Here is an 8,357-nt window from a genome sequence, read left to right as displayed (position 1 = left end):
TCTCGTGAACTATTTAGGACTCAACGATGGATACACGATTGTTCCACAGCATAACCACAGGGCTTTAATCTGAATTTAACAGGATAACAATCCTTTGTTTTCAATGTACGGAAGTGCCTCATGGACCCATGAACTACATTATTTTCCCTAATGCCCAATGTAATTGCATATATGATGATCACTTGGACTGAAAGTATTCCGGATCAAGTTTTTCTGTCGTTTATCGTAAATTTTAGTTTGGTGTAAAAGAATGAACACACAGCTGTATTGTTACTGAACTGAATAAGGTTTCCGGACAAATCGGCACCCAACTAATTCGGCATACGCTTCTTTCGACACCAAGTCTATTTGGCACCGTCATATCTGATACCATGATAACTCTGCACGGGTTCATTTCTTTGCTCATGTATTCAATCATTATGGGTAATTTCGGTGAAGAAAAATCATAATTCCCCCCAAAAATATAGAACTACTTTAATTTTGTTGTTTTAATTATTATTTTTTATTCATCGTAATTGGTGTATTGAAATTTCTAAGTCCTGGTACAAAGATTTCAAAACATTTAGATCATTTTAAATTGTTTTATTGTAATACTGTCTTCAAGAGGAAGGTTCGAGATAATAAACGATATACGTGACATAATAAAAATGTTCACACTTTACAAACTTACTTTACTTTTTAAAACTTTACACTGAAACTTTCGTGGTTAAAGTAATCACGGACCTATAAACCAGATTTGTAGGTCCGTGAAAAAATGAAACAATTATAAAAGTATTTTGTAAAAATGAAATAAAGTTGCTTTGGTATAATACACTGTAATGTGTATTGTTATTTAAGAGGATGAACTCGTTTAAATTGATTTTTAACGTATGTTTTTATAATTAAACCTTAAATGTTTATTGACAAATTCCTTTCTAATTCTGTATGCATAAATACTTAAATCGAATGTCTTCATAAACTACTGCCAAAAGAATTATTAAAATAAACAGACGACTTTCTATTTATTACAAAGTTATTTGTTGATTGATGAGATTATTATCTATAGAAACACATGTCATATAAAGTTAGCATGAGTCTCGTTAATCAACCAAAGCCGTTCTATCCCTGGCTGAAAAAAAGTCTTTAATATACCATTGTTTTATGATAACCATATGGTTTAATTGAGTACACGGGTCGCATGGCAACTTTCTGAATGATATTTGTGTACGTAATATTATATACAGTCAGACTGATTTTCAGTTATAGTTGTAGAATTGTTTCTATGATACTGTAAATGTACCGATTAGCTGTAAAACTGTATTTGATAAAATAATGATCGACGATGTGTGTATAAAGTGTCGCTGTCTTGTGGGGCAGGACATGTTTATCAGGTGGAAAAATAGCAACATGAACAGTGCCTTGAAGGAAAAATCTTTCTTTTTATACGTAAAATGAAAGTAAGAGTTTTTTTGTATTATCATAGTGTTGCATAAAAACTTCTGATTGGTATTTTGGTAATATAATAAGTGAGTGTTTTAAACAATTGTAATTCATAAGTTTTATTTTCTGCATACAAATATGTATTAATATATAGCAATACATACAATATTTATGGGTTTTTTTGTTTTTTTTTTAAGGCAAAAGCTATATATTAAATAAATTTGTTTTAAAATAAGAAAATATGCCCTCCTTTTGAATACTAGAAATAGCTTTTCAGTATACCTCTTAGGTTTTTAACTGCCAAATGTTCGCTTACATCTGTTCTAATTCACTCGGAATCAATGTTAGATATCGAAATGGAGAAAGTATGTTTCACATTGTTTTATGTTTTTATACCCATTCATTTCAGATCAATTCGGTGTTACGTTTCAGCTACAAGAAGAAAGTTACGCCTCGAGGGAAGATCAACTCAAGATCCAGTCTTTGCAAACGTTCATGTTAATTCAATTGTTAACTCAAAATTGTATTTGCAAATAACTATTTTTGATTATGAATTGATTTTAAATATTGAATTTAATATTTGATAATGAACGTGTCTTGTAATCATTACAAAGCCCACAGCGTACGCGTTTTACTGACACGAATTTAAGTTTAAAAATTAAGAAGCAAAATATCCTCAAATGAACAAAAGTATATGTTTAATGTGTTTAAAATCAAGTGCTGAACTAAGTTTAAACGTAAAGATAAGATCTAGAGAAAACAAACAAAATAATTTGTATGGATAAAAAAGACCAGGGGTGGTATTCAATATAAACCTTAAGTCGATCTTAATCTAAGGATAATGTAAGATTTCCTTAAATGGCAAGATCACTTTTAACTTAAGATGCAAGGACATACTTAAGTCGTTCTTAAATACGGCCTTAACCTTAGATTCGTCCTTATAAATTAAGGAAGCATACAACCTACCTTACAACAAATCTTAACTTAAGAACGAGCACATTTTAATCAGTTTTGCTTGTTTTGTTACGCGTTGTATTCGACGCGTGCGGTACGGACCATTTAACTTCAACCAACAACGCTTCAGCCAGTACAGGTACGCTTAATTTACGGTATTTATTGATAAACTCCATATGTTTCGTACCTCCAACGATCGTCCCCGTCAAAGGTTGTATTGCTCTGTTTATATTGTTTTTACTTCTTCTAGTGTCTGTCTGCCCTATTGAATGTATCATTCAGTATATCTTTTAACAGTGATTCAAATATTTTGATCACTTATTGATATGTGACCTTTTGTTTAGATGAAACTGTAGAGTAACATGTTTTCGCGATCTATAAAAAAACGATTAAATACACTCATCCTTGAACATCTCTAATAATTTGTTCAGTACTAGCTATATAATCATACTTTATTGCAGATATTTTTCTTATTATTTATTAGCTTTTTCTGAACTTGTAAAATATACAATGCACAGGCAATTAATTTATGAACTCCAGAGTAATTCAGTACAATAACATTGTTAATGCATTAAATGGTTTATTCCTAACCCTTACAGAAAAAATGCATTAAATGTGAACAGTTATTGTGAATAATATGAAAATATTTTGCGAACTATCTGCGAACATGTATCTTCTTATAAGAATTCATTCGCACAATGTTCACAGAATGTTCCTTTTCACATGCAAATTAGATTATCTGCGAACTCAAATTGCGAACAAATTGTGAACAAATTGTATAAATGGAGATCATTAAATGTTAACAATTTGCGAATATTAAATGTTAACAATTTGCGAATATTAAATGGTAACAATTTGCGAATATTAAATGTTAACAATTCGCGAATATTAAATGGTAACAACTTGCGAATATTAAATGTAAACAATTTGCGAACAGTACATGTAAACAATTTGCGAATAGTACATGTGAACCATTCGCGAACTATGAACCAATAAATGTTAACAATATGCGAACAATAAATGTGAACTATTGGAGATCAGTAGATGTGAATAACCTGTGATATATATATATATATATATATATATATATATATATATATATATATATATATATATATATATATATCTACTTAGGGCATTAAGGAGACCGTATATATTTTACGGCACTAAGGAGACAATTTGTATATTTTTTGTTTTATACTTTATTTTGCTTTTTTGTTGATAATTTAGTATTGAAATGATCGTTTATTATGTGTACAAGATTTAGGCTTCTTATATTAATTAACAAAAAATATACGTAATTTGCGGTCTCCTTAATAATTTGTAAGTATGTTGCAGGTTTTAAGGAGACAGGTATATATGTCGAAGGGTTTATGGAGACCAGTGTATATATTATATTATTTTTGAGGCATTAAGGGGCCATCCATATTTTATGGCATTAGGGGGACAAATTATATATATCTTACTTTTGACAGTGAAGGCTCCCGTAACCTTAAGAGACAACTTTGTAATAGTATTTTTTTATAATTGTGTGTAATAAATCCACAAACAATGACCAGTCGAAACGGAAGGGCTGCACATTTCTTTGGATATTAATCGAAAATCGTTTACAGACCATCTCATTCATTAAATGAAATTCAGCTTCAGTCACTTGGTATGTGTACCGTTTGATAAACAAAATATATAATGGCCAGGGGCGGTTCCAGGAATTGTCGTTAGAAGGGGGCGTTACTTAGGGGCGTTTGCAGGAGGATTGAGGGTTACTCAATGAAGACCATCCATGTTTTAACAATTTGTAGTCGGAAATGATGCATTATGTGCGTATTTTATTATTTTATTCTCATATATTGACACAAAAAGTAAACTTGGACGATTTTAAAGGGAGCGCACGCCGACTGCGCCCCCTTCTCAATCCGCTAGTGAATGGTGACTTAATATTTGATATATTATGGTTAAATAGAACTTTCAGTTGAATTATATAGAAACTGTAAATGCTAAATACAAGTTCTGTGCTTGTAAAAACAATAAAAGTTTAGTTTGCACACGAATGTGTCTGTTTACGCTTGAACAGTTAGCTCATGATTAAAGAACATTGTTCATTGGGTTCATTGTGACCCATGGAAGTTTTTTTTATTAAAATCCCAACTTCTTTTCCCTTAAATTTTACTTGCCAAAAACTTTAACCTAAGTCAATCAGGGGCCATAACTTGTATTAAGGATATGGAGTTATGTAACCTCATTGGCTGATGGTCCTGAACAAATGTGTGAAGTATTAAGTCCATTGAATGAAGGGTATAGAACGCCTTAACCAATAGGCTACGGAGACGGTTTTAATGCATGTACTCAATTGCAGATTAAGGGGGGTTGGGGGGGGGGGGTCGGTTCCAGCACGCGCGCTGTCCCCCCCCCTTTGAATCGTCCGTTTATAATACGTTCTCAGTCAATATCGGGAAAAAAATACAATATTAAGATAAAAATGCACTTTTTCGGACTATAAATTAGGGGAGTCTAACCCCCACTCCGGTCCAACATTTTAAGCCATTCAGTTTATGTTCTGAGGGAGGGGCGGGTGTGGAAAGATTAAGCCCATGAGTTTCACGTACCCCTTCTTAAGTCAATTCCTGGATCTGCCACTGATATCTGTAATCAGATTTGTTGTTTCATAATGTTATAGTTCCTTTAAACAGTTTAAACCTTTTATGACATCGAAATAAACAGACGCATGTTCAGTAAAAAGACTAAAAACATACTTTGTATACAACGTTCTCGTACCCCAGAGCGATGATGCTATGTATCATATTTATCATCATCTGACTGACTGAGTAACTGCCAAAACTTTTCCGTTTAAAGAGACTCTCTCATGTTTTGGCACCAAACATATTTTTTTGTAAAGCATCTGAAAACACTTACATGTATATTTATTTTACTCCTTGGTACTGAAATTGCAGAAATAATAGTAACCAGGTTGATTTTCTTTTATACTTCAATTGCATTTTTAAAAAACGATTAAAGTATTAAAAATTAATCTTGTTAAAGTTGGGAGCAAGCACATGGGGGTGCAGATAACACATAGAATAAAAAAACGGATCGATTATCCACTCGCCCACAGGGACTCACACTAAGGTGTCGAATAACTGATTGTGCAACAGCCTTTTGTTGAATCGGGTTAGTAACTCATTTCAAAATTTTGGACTTCAGATTATATTTTAGCACATTTCAACATTTATTGAAGGGTTTCAGCCATCAAAAGCTTAGCTTTAACACTTCGTTTGATTCGCCATACTTTATTTCGTAATAACAATCTATAAAATCCAAGTAAAAATGCATTTTCAAAAAACCCTTAACGCTTCGCTTATATTCACTCAAAAACTCATGTTCGAAAGATTTAAAAAAAAAAAAGAATGTCATAATCATATCCTCTTTAGCGGCTGGGTTTCTTTATATATAAATCTCTTATACATTTGCCAAATAAAATTCAACATGGTTAAACAATTATAACAAATAACGTATTTTATGTATTGCAACATATTTATAAAAAGATAAAGTCAATTGAATCAAATGAACATTTTCAATGTACTTTCTTTCTCGCGTAAAGTGGACATTTCATCTTGCTCCAACAAGTGTAGGGTATGGTTGTTTCTCTTCGTGACTGAAATCAACTTTTTTAAACACTTGGTGCATTTCAAATCTAGTCCATATAAACAGCCCCTTCAGATTATTTGACGATTGCATTTCCATGGGAGATCACTGCGTAGGATAAACATACAAGTGTTGTTTAGCCACACTGTGGTTTCAATAATGTCAGGGGCGTAGCTACCCCTCTATTCATGTGGATTCATAAATGTGCTGGGGGTTCAGGGGCATGCCCCCTCTTTTTTTTGAAAACCATGGTGCACTCTAGTGCATTCTGGGCGTTCCGATGTGCATGATTTAGTACTGGAAAATAACCAGTTTTAGATTCATGTAGTCAAGTTCGTATACTGCAACTTTGGTTGATTTTTTTTCAGAATCATGAGGATTCAGCCGCGTATTCACGTATAGGCGGCTACACGCCTGTATGATGTGCATATGAATGTAAAATTTGGTTTAAATGATGCATCCTTAATGTAACACCTCCTTGCTGCTACTCCAATAGAAACTTAATGGGATGTTAATAGTAAAAGAACTAGCACTGACGTTCCCATTTTTGTCTGGGTCATTTAAATAATAGAAAACAAATTACAAGATAAACAAATTTGTTTTGACTTCTTTAATGAATTATATAAAAACATTGTACAAAGTTATCATGACACTTTTAAAACAGTATGCTAGCTTTAAAGATTAAGGCAAACCATTGGACAGCGGTCTTAAAAGGTGTATTTAAAGCTGCAATCTCACCGATTGATCGTTTTGACTTCCGGTACTCTTTTATTGTTTGTCTATAAATGGACTAGTTTTTTTGCAGAAATGTCTAGACCCAATTTTAAGTGATATAAGACTGTGAAAAAAGATCAGATCGCAGTTTATTATATTTATGTTAAAAAAAAATTGATGTTTTATGGCTAAAAGCTTTACGAACAATTTAATGTAAATGAAATTTTCGGCAGTTTTACCAAACATTTTTGATTGGTTCTATTGTGAATTATCTAATATGACTGAATTAAAGGAATGATAACCAAATCAGCAGATTTTGAGACAATTTTGTGTCTAAACTGACAATCTGTAAGAGTGCAGCTTTAAGTGTTGATCTGAAGCTTCATATACACATTGTTATATTGTCAATAACTGTTTAAAAGGTCTCATGTACTAAATAATATAATTTTCATACAATATCTAAAATTGATTAAAATAAATAAAGTATCATTATACCTATTTTTTAATAGTGCTGTTTCTCATCTGACAATACCATTCAAAGCCATCATTTCAACTATGAATTTATTTTTAACTTTCAACTTTTCTATAGCATATGCAATAAAATATACCAAAAATACAAGCCATGAACAATATGATTGTTCAGCTTGCATTATCTTTGACCTTTTGATATGACCATTTTCCAGTTTTGTCTATTTGTAAGTTGTGCCCTGAGGACTGAAGTAAGACTGTATGAATCATTAAAAGCAATAAAACCACTAAAAATATGCCCCACCCCCTGTAATTTCTAATACAGTAGTAAAATCAAGCAATTAAACATTTAGAGCTGCACTCCCACAGATATACCGTTTTCACAACTTTTTTGTTGTCTTGGAATGAGCAAATGGTTGCGTAATTATCTGCAAACTTATGATAATGATAAAAGATTGCTGACAAAAGATCAGATCGCAGATTTCATATTTCCGTTCGAAAATTAATGTTACTAACGGTTTAAGAAAAGTGTATAAAACATCAATGTTTTCTTGATAAACATACCAATTATTTATATATATATTGTTCAATATATATATAGTATTTATGCACTGTGCTGTTTGTAGAGCTGTGTGCTGTTTTATGTTTCTTGTCTGTGAATTTGTGTTCTATGTCTTTGGCGTTGCCCATTGCCACTAAACTGGGTTTATGTTTAAACTTTTTTCGACTGAGCATGTTTCTGTAGCTTTTTGCATATATATTAAATAGAAAAATCTGCCATTTAATTTTTCGCAAAAATTGGATGGTTCTAATCCAAGACATAAAATGAGAGAAGTTGTCAAAACGTCCAAAATGTGAGAGTGCAGCTTTAACGTTTGAAAGTAACTATGTTTGCCTCATGCCCCTAAACAGGATTTAATTATATTATATTCCCAGTGGGCTTGTCCCTGTATATTTGATTGTATGATTGCAGTAATGGATACTGGTCTAATTATCTTCTGACAATTTTTCACCAATTTTAAAGAAACAGAAAACACATATTAAGCTCATATAACGTTGGAACAATTTAATCTCATTCATTAGGTTGAGAAAAATTCCCTAAAAATATTAATTGTGGAAAAATATCTTATTTAAATACATACAGGAAATGGCAACATCATTTA

Source organism: Mya arenaria, chromosome 6, assembly GCF_026914265.1.
Source record: "Mya arenaria isolate MELC-2E11 chromosome 6, ASM2691426v1".
Classification (NCBI taxonomy): domain Eukaryota; kingdom Metazoa; phylum Mollusca; class Bivalvia; order Myida; family Myidae; genus Mya; species Mya arenaria.
Note: the sequence above shows the minus strand (reverse complement) of the source record.